The following is a 13,149-nucleotide window of genomic DNA, read 5'->3' on the forward strand; positions in this document are numbered from 1 at the left end:
AGCTGGTCCTCCGTGTGATCCAGGAATTTAAATCTTTGTTTTCAATTCAATTTCTGGGTACTGAAAGCTTTAAGCACCTCAAAGACTCCTTTTAAAGAGAGACTCGTAGATACTGGGCCCAAAGTGCCGTTGTTCCCAACAGCTAAAGGGTAAAAGTAGCTCTGCTGTTCCTTAGCAGATGAACGGATAAACAGAACATGGTGTGCATATAACATGGAATAGTACCGAGCCCTGACAAGGCTGATACATGTTACTGCATGGGTGACCTGGAAGACACTGTGCTAAGTGAAAGAAGCATGAGGTCCTGAGTTCACGTCCCCAGCACCCACCTTTAAAGGCCAGGCATGGCCAGGGCTCCTTGGTGAGCTGGAGAGATGGTTCAGCCATCAAGGACACTTATTCTTGTTTTGTTTAGGTTTTGGTTGTTTGTGTTTTCAGGACAGGGTTTCTCTGTGTATCCCTGGCTGTCCTGGAACTTGCTCTGTAGCCCAGGCTGGCCTCAAACTCAGAGATCCGCCTGCCTCTGCCTCCTGAGTGCTGGGATTAAAAGTGTGGGCCACCACCAGCTCAGCTTGCTTTTTTAGTTTTTGTTTTGAGACAGGGTCTCATTGAGTTAATCCAGTCTGGCTTTGATCTCTCTGTAGCCCAGGCATCAACTAGCCATCCTCCTGCCTCAGCCTCCCAAGCTGGGATGGCAGGCCTGAGCCCCAGCAGCAGCCTGTTGTTTGTGCTTTAACAAGTGCCCACTTCTGCTGAAAAGCTTTGGCCACATCAGTCTGGGATTAGTTGCTCCCAGGGAACAGTTGGCAATGTCTGCATGTTTTTAACATGCCTGTAGGTGGCTAGTTCCTGGTAGAGGGAGGCCAGAAATGTTGCTCAGGTCCCATAGTGCCAGGACGGCCCCATGTGTCAGCCAGTGCTGAGTCAAGAAACTTTTCTGGAAACCAATCTCTGTGTGCGCCCCCTGTACTCCACACTACCCGTGTGTGTGTGTGTGTGTGTGTGTGTGTGTGTGTGTGTGTGTGTGTGTGTGTGCATGTGTGTGTGTACAACCTTGCTGGAGACCAGTCTCTGTGTGTGTGCCCCCTGTACTCCCCCTATCCATGTGTGTGTGTGTGTGTGTGTGTGTGTGTGCAACCTTGCTGGAGACCAGTCTCTGTGTGTGTGCCCTCTGTACCCCCCACTACCCGTGTGTGTGTGTGTGTGTGTGTGTGTGTGTGTGTGTGTGTGTGTACAAACTTGCTGGAGACCAGTCTCTGTGTGTGTGCCCCCTGTACTCCCCCTATCCGTGTGTGTGTGTGTGTGTGTGTGTGTGTGTGTGTGTGTGTGCAACCTTACTGGAGACCAGTCTCTGTGTGTGTGCCCTCTGTACCCCCCCACTACCCGTGTGTGGGTGTGTGTGTGTACAAACTTGCTGGAGACCAGTCTCTGTGTGTGTGCCCCCTGTCACCCCAATATGTGACTTGCCCTGAAGAGGGAACCAGGCTCTCCTGCACACATGCTAAGTACATGCATACCACTGAGCCACACCTGGTGCCCTCTCCCACATGCGGTGGGGACCCTGGTCAGGAAGGCAGCAGAGGAAGGGCTGTGGGACACAGACATTTACTTCCGCGTTTGAGTTTGATGTGCTGCCTGTCTTTCCACACTGTCCCCTTGCAACAGCAGAAATAGCAGAGTAGTTGAAACAGCGGAGATAGATGTAGGAGTCGCAGGTCTCAGGGTGTCTGGGGGCGGCATGATCGAAGGCACAGCCCCCAGTCCTCTCCTCCTGGGGGCAGGCTGGGCTCAGTTTGCCTCATGTTACTGCTAATGCTGTTTTTATCGGAGCAGGGGAGTGTCATCTCTAAATATAGCACATGACCGTGGAGGCTGCTTCATCCCTAAGTGTGAGTTTTACACCGTTGGGGGATCGTGGTTGTTTTTTTGTTTTTTGTTTTCCTTTTTGTCAAAGAACTGAGTCTCTGCCCTGTCACAACAGAGGAGACTAGAGTGTGATGTGCAGGAATGTGCCTTGGGCTCCATCAGGCCCGGTATTGGACATGTTTGCACTTTCCCGTCCCTCCCCTCCCCTCCCTCCCCTTTCCTACCCTCCCCTCCCCTCCCCTCCCCTCCCTCCCCTCCCTCCCCTTTCCTCCCCTCCCCTCTCTCCCCTCCCCTCCCTCCCCTCCCCTCCTCTCTCCCTTCCTTTTCTTCTTTTGCTCTTTGGTTGTGAACTTTAGCCTTTAATGGCTGAGGCCGCCCCCCCCCCCCCCCCCCCCCCGCCTTTTTTTTTAAACTCCTTTTGAGAAAGGGTCTTATATAGCCCAGGCTAGCCTTGGACTCACTATGTAGCCAAGGATGACCTTGAATTTCTGATCCTCCTGCCTCTGTCTCCTGAGTACCCCTGTTTTGTTGGGGTGCTGGAGATGGAAGCCGGGGCTTCATGTATGCTAGGCCAGCACTTGGCCAGGTGAGCCACACCCAGGCTTGTGTCCATGTGCTCCGGTGGTTCCTCTTAGTGCTGTCCCTTTGACTTCGTGGTGCAGGAAGGTCCAGTTGGTAGCTAAAGCTGTGGTATTAAGGAAACTGGGGATTGACTTGTTTGTTTCATTATGTAACAGGTCTTATTATGTAGCCCTGGCTGTCTTAGAACTCACTATGTAGACCGGGCTGGCCTTGAACTCAGATTCTCCTGCCTCTGCCTCCCTAGTGACTTCAATGTATATTTTAATAATTAATTACTCTCTATCACTTTGGTGTCTTTATTTTTTGAGGTGAATTATAGAAAACCTACCCAGAGTCTAAAGCCCTGAATGCTGATTTAAATACCTCATATTGTGAGAAACTTGGAGACAAGGCGGTAACAACGTGATAATTGTTACTTCAACTCACAATTTAGAAAATTCCCCAGAAGCCTAGCCTGTCATCTTACCCCACATTCTTACTCTCCACCTTGCTCGGAAGCTTATCTCCTCCTGTCCCTCAGGTTCCAGGGGCCTCCTCCAGCCGCTGTCCTCGGGCAGGTCTGCTTCTGACCCTCGGTGTCCGTCACTGAGACCCGACCCTAAGTCACCGTCGGGTGGGTGGGTGGCTTTTCTTTCAGCCGGTTCTGTGGAGTCCCACAGTGTCTTCTGAGCAGCCACGGTTGTCTGTTTTCTGTTAGACAAGGTGCCGTTCACACCCCCAGTTTTCTGGTTCTCCAGAACCCGCTGAGGTGTGCTCCGTGGTGTTGGCGGTTTTATCAGTTTGGGTGTTTGTTTTGTGTCCTCTTTCTGAACGATTCTTCAGCTCTCACCTTCCTCCCTCCTTCTGGACTCAGACAACATACACTTGGATCTCTAGTGATGGTCACACAGCCTCTTGAGGTTCTGTCTATTCCCCTTCCCAAAGCCCATTTTCTGTCTGTTGTTCAGACTGAATATTTTCTTTCTTTCTTTTCTTTTTTTTAAGAGTCTCTCTCTCTTTTTAAAATTTATTTATTTAGTATACAGTGTTCTGCCTGCATGTATGTATGTATGCCTGCAGGCCAGAAGAAGGCACCAGATCTCACTACAGATGGTTGTGAGCCACTGTGTGGTTGCTGGGAATTGAACTTAGGACCTGTGGAAGATCAGCCAATGTTCTTAAGCTCTGAGCCATCTCTCGAACCCCCAGACTGAATATTTTCTGAGCTTTGAGTAATTTCCATCTCTTTGTCTTAAGTTTACTGTTTTTCTCCTCCTCTGTTATCTTTTTTTTTTTTTTTCTCGAGACAGAGTTTCTCTGTGTAGCCCTGGGCTGTTCTCGCTATGTAGACCAGGCTGGCCTCGAACTCACAGAGATCCACCTGCCTCTGCCTCCCAAGTGCTGGCATTAAAGGCGTGCACCACTAGCTCAGTTGATAGAACACGAGACTCTTAATCTCAGGGTCGTGGGTTCTTGCCCCAGTCTCAGACCTTCCGCAGGGCCGGGACTGATGAGTACTCAGCAGGCTTCCTTCCGTCGTTGGAATAAATTGGAATGTTCAGTATGGCTGACAAGGTTCTATAGGGTTGAAGCCCTGCTTCTCTCTTTTGTTACATTGCCCTTATTGCTCTCAGTCTGGGTAGTTCTTCCTGACACCCACCCACCCTTCATCCATCCATCTACTCATCTACCCATCTACTGATCCATCTATCTATCAGTTCATCTATATATCCATTTATCTATATATCCATTCATCCATTTATTAATCTACCCACCTATGCATCCATCCATCCATCCACTGATCCATCTATCAATCCATCTATCCATCCACTGATCCACCCATCAATCTGTCCATCCACTGATCCTTCCATCCATCCATCCACTGATCCATCTATTACATCAATTCATCTATATATCCATTTATCTATGTATCAATTCATCCATTCATTAATCTACCCACCTATGCATCCATCCATTAATCCATCCATCCATCCACTCACCCACCCACCCATGCATCCATTCATCTATCTAAACATTCATTCAGTCATCCACCCATCATCCATCTACCCATCCACACCTCCCCCACCAATCTACCCATCCACTGACTCACGCATCTAGTCATCCAGGCATCTACTCACCCACCCATCTACCCATCTCTCCTTTACCTATCCATCTATCTACTACTTTTTTTTTTTTTTTTTTTGAGACAGTGTCTCACTATATAGCCCTGCCTGGTTTGGAACTCACCACGTAGGCCAGGCTGGCTTTGAATTCACCTGCCTCTGCCTCACCAGTGCTGAGATTAAAGGTATGCATCTCCACACCTGGCCTATCCATCCATCCAAACATCCACCCACTGTCCCACTCCTACATCCATCTGTCCACCCATTCACTCATCCCATCCATCCATCCAATCATCACCTATCTGCCCATCCCTACACCCATCCATCCACCCATTCACCAGTTTTGGGTTCCTCCCACTTCAGGACACTCGCCTTTTCTGTTTCCTCTGCCAGAAACACTCCTCCCACAAGTCCTCACACATCTCCCTCTCTCCCTTTATTTAGGTCTGTTCAAATGTCACCTCTTCACTGAGAGGCTGTAGCCTGGGGGTGTAGCTCAATGGTAGAGTGTTTCCCGTGTGTGTGTGTGTGTGTGTGTGTGTGTGTGTGTGTGTGTGTGTACAAGGCCCTGGGCCACATCCCCAGCACTGCAAGCTCTACATGGCTTCCTACTCACACTTTCCTTTTAGCCAACATTATTCTCCTGATAACACAAACTAGCACTTGAAATGACATTATTTACTGTGTACCTCCCCTTTTGGTATGAAATGTCATTAAGTTTATGGATGGTGTCTGGCTAGTTATCTACTGGGATATCTACTGTGTGTTATCTACTACCCCTGACCCCAGGGTAGTACTGCACATAGTAGGTGTTCAGGAAATATTTGGTGAACATACTCAAGGCACTGGCCTGGGATTTTTTTTTTTTTTTTTTTTTTTAATCCTAGAACTCACTTTGTAGACCAGGCTGGCCTCAAACTCAGAGATCCACCTGCCTCTGCCTCCCAAATGCTGGGATTAAAGGCATGTGCCACCACCACCTGGCTCCTAGCCTAGGAGACACAGTTCAGTATTGGTGCCAGCTTCATCTTCCAGCTGTGTTTTGGATCGTGAGTCTCACACACAAAGTCCCAGGCTCTTGTGAAATACAGATTCTGATGTGTGATACCTGGGGTGAGGACCAGAGCCCTGCATGTCTTGATGGGTAATGCAGATGATGACTGCTCTCTCTCTGTGTCTGTCTCTCTCTCTCTGTGTGTGTGTGTGTGTGTGTGTGTGTGTGTGTGTGTGTGTGTAAACCATACCCTCATACCTACTTAGTTAGGCACATGTCTCCCACTGACCTTCACCCCCAGCCTTGGACCCAGATTGTGAGCAGTGCAGCCTAGCTGCTCTGAGACTCAGTTTCCATACCTGCAAAGTCCTGTGCCTGCTACCTGACTCAGCAGGTTGCTCAGTCGGGTCCAGTGCCCTCCTCTGGGCCTGAGGGGCTCTGGAATCTGCTTCAGTCTGTTCGCTTCCCAGTGCCCAGTGTTCAGCCTCCTATGTAGACCCCCGGGGAGCTCTGTCTGTTGTATTTCTGCAGAGCTGCTCAGGGGTTGAGGAGGGTTCTGGCATTTTGACAGTCAAGGGAACATTATGCAAATGATATGCAAAGCAGCAGCTAATGAACCCTGATTGCATTGGCCCTGGTGCTGGGGAACACGTGGATGGCTGTGCCAGGGTGGGGGCAGGAGCAGTGAATGGGGGCTGGGCAAGAAGACACAGCAGAAGTGATTGAAGCGGCTATCACAGGGCAGGGCATGAGGGCAGCTGCTTTGTGGCCTAGACGTGACACTGTCCTTGTCTATGCTGTGGGGACAAGGGCTAAGGGTTGGGGACAAGGGCTAAGTCAGTCCTGAGAGAACTAGAGCTGCAAGAGACTGGGGTCTTCCCAGCAGTAGACCGGATTGGGCCAGATTGGGATAACCTGAGGGTGGCATGGGAAGGATGCTGTCCATGGAGAGGTGACAGGAGGGGTCTGCTTCTCCCACAGGGTCCGTCTGGTAGCTGAGTGTGGGAAGGCTGGACTCGGGTCTGCCAGGCAGCAGATGGGCTGGGTCAAGCTCACTGGAGGGGGGCAGCTGTCTCAGTGTCCCTGGATGGAGCCTCTCTTTGGAAGAAACATGATCTTGGCTTGGGGACTGATGGGTGGGCAGAGGGGCTCTACTTACAGCGCCTGGGAACCCAATCCCTCCCATCCCCCAGCTGTAGCCCTCTCCAGAGAGCCTGTGCTCTGCAGCACTCAGCACCTCTACCCGCTAGGCCTGAGAACAGCTGATGGTGGGCTTATTCCAAGGCTACATGTTACCCCAAAGGTCATTTCGTGCCCACCACTCAACTGACCCACCCTTCAGACACAGTGTCTCTCTGTTTTGCCTTTGATCCGAGGACAAGGACTGAACTTGGCTATGAACCTTACAGACTTTCCGTGGCTGTTGCCATTTTTTCCAGTTAAGCCTTTCATAATGCAACCACCAAGATCATAAAGGTTGTCGGGCAGAGGGTTCAAATCCCAACCCAGCCCTTTCTTGACTTTATCACCTTGGGAAAATGACTTAGTCTCAGAACTTGTTTCCTAGAGGGCCTGTGTTCTTCTGGTGGGGCAGCCTGAGACCTCTAGTTCACGGGGGATTTGCCGCCTTGTGCCAACATCTCCAATGCTATAGTATTCCTGCAGTCTATGACTGGCAGCTGTGTTCTGGTTGAGAGGGACTTGTGTGATAAATGTGGATGAGGCTGCTGTTATCATGAAGAACCTGGGCCTGGGGATGCACACCTGTGATCCCCTCCCTCACCAGGATGGAAAGCTGAAGGCCAGCCTGGGCTACGGAGCAAGGGCAAAGCCAGACTGGACTGGGCAACTTATCGAGACCGAGACCCTGCCCCCAAATGAAAAACAAAGAGACTTGCTGGGGGTGCTGGTGAGACGACTCAGCGGGGAGAGGTGCTTGCAGCCAACTCTGGTCCCCTGAGTTTAGCCCCAGAACCCCTGTGGTGGAGGGAGAGAACTGTCTCCTGCAAGCTGCCCTATGACTTCCAGTTCACCACGGCATAGGGGTGGGCATGTGTACACGTGTGCACTTACACACACGTGAGATAAGCAAGTATGGGGCTGGAGAGATGGCTCAGAGGTTAAGAGCACTGGCTGCTCTTCCAGAGGTCCTGAGTTCAATTCCCAGCAACCACATGGTGGCTCACAACCATCTGTGATGAGATCTGGCGCCCTCTTCTGGCCTGAAGGAATACATGCAGACAAATACTGCATACATAATAAATAAAAACAAATAAACAAATAAATCTTTAAAGAAATTTATACACATAAATAAAAATAAATAAATCAAAAACAAAGCCGGGCGGTGGCGACATATGCCTTTAATCCCAGCACTCGGGAGGCAGAGGCAGGCAGATATCTGTGAGTTTGAGGTCAGCCTGGTCTACAGAGCGAGTTTCAGGACAACTAGGGCTACACAGAGAAACCCTGTCTCAAAAATAAATGAATAAATAAATAAATGAATGAATAAATCTAAAACATTAAAAATGTCAAAAAGGTTTTGTGGGGTTTTTTTTGTTTTGTTTTGTTTTTGTTTTTGTTTTTTTTCGAGACAGGGTTTCTCTGTGTAGTTTTGGTGCCTGTCCTGGATCTCACTCTGTAGACCAGGCTGGCCTCAAACTCACAGAGATCTGCCTGGCTCTGCCTCTTGAGTGCTGGGATTAAAGGCATGCACCACCATCACCCAGCGTGGTTTTGGTTTTGGTTTGGTTTGGTTTGGTTTTTCAGAATACATATGTATATATATTTTTCAATATCCTGTGTCCTTTACAAATAACTTTATTGTCTTTATAAAACTCATCCTAGGGCCAAACTCTTAGTCCATCGACTCCATGTTGTTGTTCCTTTTGAGATTGCTTTGCCCAGTGACTTCATTCTAACCACCCACTGTTGGGCTCACAAGATGGCATTCTTGTGCTCCTCCACTTGGAAAACTTGACTCCTCCCCTGTTCTCCTAGTGAAATGCTCAGGCACTCACGCCGGCCAATGAGGAAGACTGCTGGTCTTCACATGTGGTCAGGGAACACATGTGAATCTAAATTAGACCCTTTCTATTTCTACCTCCGTAGAATATATGTCTAAGGATATACCTCCAGCTTCACGGGATCCAATGCCTCCAGTCTCTGCAGGCCCGGGCACAAATAAAATAAACCTTCAAGCCAGGAATGGTGCCCCATGCCTTTAATCCCAGCACTCAGGGCAGAGTTTGAGGTCAGCCTAGTCTACAGAGTGAGTTCTAGGACAGCCAGGGCTATGAAGGGAGACCGTATCTTTAAAAAAAAAAAAAAAAAAAAAAAAAAAAATCTTAAAAAAATCTAGGGGTTGTGAAAATGGTTCAGTTGGTAAAAATGCTTGCCTCAAAAGCTTGAGGACCTGAGTTCAAATCCCCAGCACCCACATTAAAAACCAGCAACACAGCGGTATATCCCCAACACTGGGGAGGTGGAGACAAGAGCCCCCCACCCCCAGGCGCCATGACCAGCCAGTCCAGCCCAGCTGGTGAGCCCCAGGTTCAGTGGAGGACTTTGTCTCAACGTTCCTGAGGATTGGCCACTAAACTCCACACACACCTGCCTTAAAAAAGTATCCTTACTTTTGCTGGGCGGTGATGGTAAACACCTTTACCATCCCAGCACTGGGGTGGATTTCAGTGAGTTCGAAGCCAGCCTGGTTTACAGAGCGAGTTTCAGGATATCCAGGACTGTTACACGGAGAAACTTTGTCTCGAAAAAGAAAATTATACTTAACTTTTAATAAGGCTGCGTGGTGGCGCACTGCCCTTAATCCAGCGCTCCAGAGGCAGAGGCAGGAAGATCTCTATGCATCGTCTTGAACATAAATACATGAATCTGCATAATGGGTATGAACTCTTAGAGCACTGGGTTGTGTGTGGGTATTTTCGTCGACCTAGCAGGACCTGAGGGGAAGGGGGTCTGGTCACTAAGCCTGGGTGATCAAGTTTACTGAAATGTCTCGGTGAGCAGCTCAGCATGAGATGAGGTGTGAAGGCTGGAGCAGGAGCACCTCGTGCCCTGCAGGGAGGCTGGCAGCCAAGGGGGTGGTGTGCGACCGAGGGTGCTGGCAGCGAAAAGGCGAGATGCGAGATGCGGGAGTCTTCCCGGGTCACCGCGGCGTGGTGCAGAAAGAGGGCGTCCCCTGCCGTCCACCCAGGGAGGACATCTGTGCGCAGCATTACCCGGTTGCCATAGAAACGAGCAGCGGGCGGTGGGTGGCTGGGGAAGGAGGCGGGTCGGGAAGGGGGAGGCCGGCGCGTGGGGGCAGGGAGCTGGCTCCTGCAGTTCGGGCGCTGTCGCCTCCCGAGCCAGAGCGCGCCGGAGGGGACCCCGAGGACGGAGTCCCGAGCCCGGCGCCAGGCCCCCGCCCCACTGCTACCACGGAGCAGGTGACCAACCAGCTCCTCCGGCCCTGGCGTGGCCCAGCCGGGGCAGTCAGAGCCCACCTGTCCCCAGCTTGGTGCCCAGCCAGGCTCAGGTAGGCGATGGGGATCTGGAGAAGTCTGTGTGGAGAGTGGGGACCCAGCGCCCTGCTGGCTGGTCTCACCTGGTAGCAAATGCAGGTCCGAGGGGCTTCGGGGGCCAGGGACCTGCTGTCTGCACCGCATTGGGGCTGTCTGCTGTCTGTCGTCGTGTCTCTCCTCTGTACCGCCTTCCCTGTCTGCACCACAGGTGTGACTCTGTAGAGCTGTCCCACTCCCCGGAGGCAGTGGGCTCAGTGGGCTCGGGGCGGCTGACCACGGTGCTGTGCTCCCCCAGGTTGATGCCAGACAGGGAGGGGCCAGGCGTGGAGAGAAGTGCGCTTGTCTCCCACCCCCACTCTCGGGGAGCTGCTGATCTCTGGCCATTTGTCACAAACCTCCGTCTGACACCAGAACCTCTGGGATGACTCCTGGGTGGTCTTGCCCATTGGGCTCCGAGTCAGGGCAGCTCAGTCCCTCCCCCTCCGCATCCGATGGGATGACCCCGCAACTCTCAAAGGGCTCTCGACCCAACCCCAGCCAGCCAGGGGAGGGTGTGCTTGTGGCCGTCCGCCCCCCCCCACTCGCCTTCCCCCCCCCCCCCCCCCCGCCCCACTCCCGCTGTCCCTCTGCAGTGGTGCTCCCGGGGACCTGCTCACTGCTACTAGGGGAGCAGGGAGACTGCGGAGAAGCTGCCGCTGTTGTCCGGAGGAGGAGGGAGCAGAGTGGAGCACTGAGGAGGAGCTGAGCAGGGAGAGCCAGGAAACCCTACCCCCGAGAGTGGGCTAGGGCCCTACCTCTGTGCCCAGCACCCCCTGGCTGTTTGACGAGTTCTTTGCTTGGTCCTGCACGAAGTGTGGGCCCCCCTCCTTCCCCTGGGCACTCGGAGAGGCCCGGCTGCATGGTGGGAGTCTGCTGTAGGTTATGGGGGTGCTGATTTCTGCAAATGTCAAGTACACAGTCTGGGAGTGTGGGTACAGATTCACGCCTTGAAGGCAGGGGCCTGGGAGGTAGGAGAGCACAAATGGGCTGGCAAGAACGGGGTCAGGGGGTGCAGATCTCCCCCCTCCTCCCTCAGGGAAGCCTTGAGCTGGGGTGTATGCATGTCCTACCCTCTGCAGCCAAGACTGATTGGCCTCGGGGCTGTCAGCTGCCACCTTGGTCCCCCAGCAGGGCTTATTTGGAAGACAGGGTCTTTTAGCCAGCACCTGCCCATAGTCTGACCTCCACTCCCCGCTTCCTGCCCTGTCTGTGCCGCCCCCCCCACCCCCCGGTTCTTGACAGGGTTCAGTTTTTGCATGATGTTTGCTATGTACTCCATTGCCACTAGACTCAGGAAGAGTCCCCCAGGATATATTGCTCATCCCCAGTTATCTGCAGCCAAACCACCTGCTTGGACACCAGGCTGAGACCCCACTTTCCGGAGGAGCTTCTCCCACACAACAGAGAGCCCAAGGGAGGCCCTGGCACTGAAAAGCCCGAGCTGAGAGAGGCCTGGGCTCCACCCAGTCCATGTGTATGTCAGCTACCCAGCCCCCAATTCCAGAGTCACCCCTCCACTCCTCTCAGCAATATCCCAACCACTGGAACTCTTCCTGGTTCCAGTCACAGTATTTCCACACCCACCTTCTCTCCCCTACCTGTGACCCCTCTCCAAATGTCCTGCCCCCCCAGCCGTGAGCTAAGAGGCTCTGTTCTCCTTGTCCCACTGTAGGGGACCTTAGAAATAAAAGCAAGACCACACCCCACCTCTCCTCAGTCCTTGTAGTGGCTCCTACTGTCACTGGGAGGAAACTTCAGGTCTCCTGACCTGGAAGACCCAAGTCATCTGCATCCTCCACCTGGCCCCTCCATGCCTCCCGGACCCCTCCCTTCCCTCCCTGTACTCAGTCTGCTGCAACCACATAACCCATAAATGCCGTTGATTCTACCTCAGGGCCTTTGCACTGGCTGGGCCCTCTGGCTGGATCTCCTCAGAGCTCTCTTCCTTACCTCCCTTGGGTCTTTATTCAAATGTCACCTCAGAATGGCCTTCTGTGACCATCCTGCTTTGTATAGCATTGTTCCTGGCCCCCCCACCATGGTTCCCTGCCCCTTTTCAGGCCTCCTTTCTCCACAGTACTCGTCAACATACAGCCCACTTTGTCATTTACCCGTCCAACCCCTTTAGGATGTCATTCCTGCAGACTCAGTTCCCCACAGACTCAGTTCTCCACTGCAGCTTACCTCTGTCCTGAGAGCCAGAGTCCCTGCCTCAGGGGCTGGCGAGCTTCTGCGCTTTAGCAGATCTCTGGGATTTGGTCCCCATGTGGGAGGGCAGTGTCCTTACCTGGGCAGTGGTCCAAGGGCCCAGGCTGTGATGGCGATGTGACTCCCCCCAAGGGGCTGGAATGTGCAAGCTGCCCCCACCACGCTCCATCTTGCCACCAAAGACAGCCAATGCTCCCTCCTTTCTGTCGCCTGGGTTCCATCCTGTGGGAAAAACCCATCATGTCCCTACCAGGAGCGTTACCCACACCCACATAGCCAGTGGCTCTGCCTCTGCTCAAGGTGGCCGTGGATGCGTGGGCTCAGGACACACAGACTGGACAGACTGGTGCCTAGAGAGGGCACTGGCTTTTGATCACTGGTTAAGGGGATGAATTCAGAGCAGAGGCAGACGGCTGTTCCCCACCTTTCGGTACTCACTTAAGGCTCCCCACACTTTGCCTTGAGACGAGGTTGGGAAGGTAGAGACCCCAGGAACCTAAGATGAAAAGGGGAAGCTAAAATCCCTTGGGTCCCTGCGCCCCGCATGCTTGGAGCTAAGGCCTGGGGTGAAGGCTGAGCCTCACTCCTCCTGTACAGTTCTAGGCACCTGGGGCCTGGCCTTTCCATACTGTCACGTCTAACAGGAATGTGTGTACCCTAAGGCGTCGGGGCCATCTTGTGCCCTCCCATCCAGCAACAGCTTACCCAGGGAAGCTCTGTGGATCTGTGGGGCTGGACATGTTAGCTCCTTCACCAGGCTGGGAGTAGGCTGAGCACGGGGCTGTGTTTGGGGGTGATGTCCCAGAGAGGGGAGAGACGGTGCTCAGCTCGCGCGCGGCAG

The 13,149-nt window shown here is 52.7% G+C and overlaps 1 protein-coding gene across 3 annotated transcripts in view; it reads left to right on the forward strand.

The window, feature by feature from the left end:
• Window positions 1-13,149, forward strand: part of Pacsin1 (protein kinase C and casein kinase substrate in neurons 1) — a 44,928-nt gene that overhangs the window by 17,381 nt on the left and 14,398 nt on the right. Inside the window, exon 1 of one of the 3 annotated variants that reach the window (XM_052744370.1) lies at window positions 9,881-10,075. The exons of the other annotated variants lie outside the window; for them this stretch is intronic. The gene's annotated coding sequence lies outside the window, so the exon portion shown is untranslated. Of the gene's footprint in view, window positions 1-9,880; window positions 10,076-13,149 lie in introns of those variants that run through there. 3 annotated transcript variants of the gene reach the window in all.

Source organism: Peromyscus californicus, unplaced genomic scaffold (assembly GCF_007827085.1).
Source record: "Peromyscus californicus insignis strain IS unplaced genomic scaffold, ASM782708v3 Scaffold_19__1_contigs__length_69161282, whole genome shotgun sequence".
In the NCBI taxonomy this organism is placed as follows: domain Eukaryota; kingdom Metazoa; phylum Chordata; class Mammalia; order Rodentia; family Cricetidae; genus Peromyscus; species Peromyscus californicus.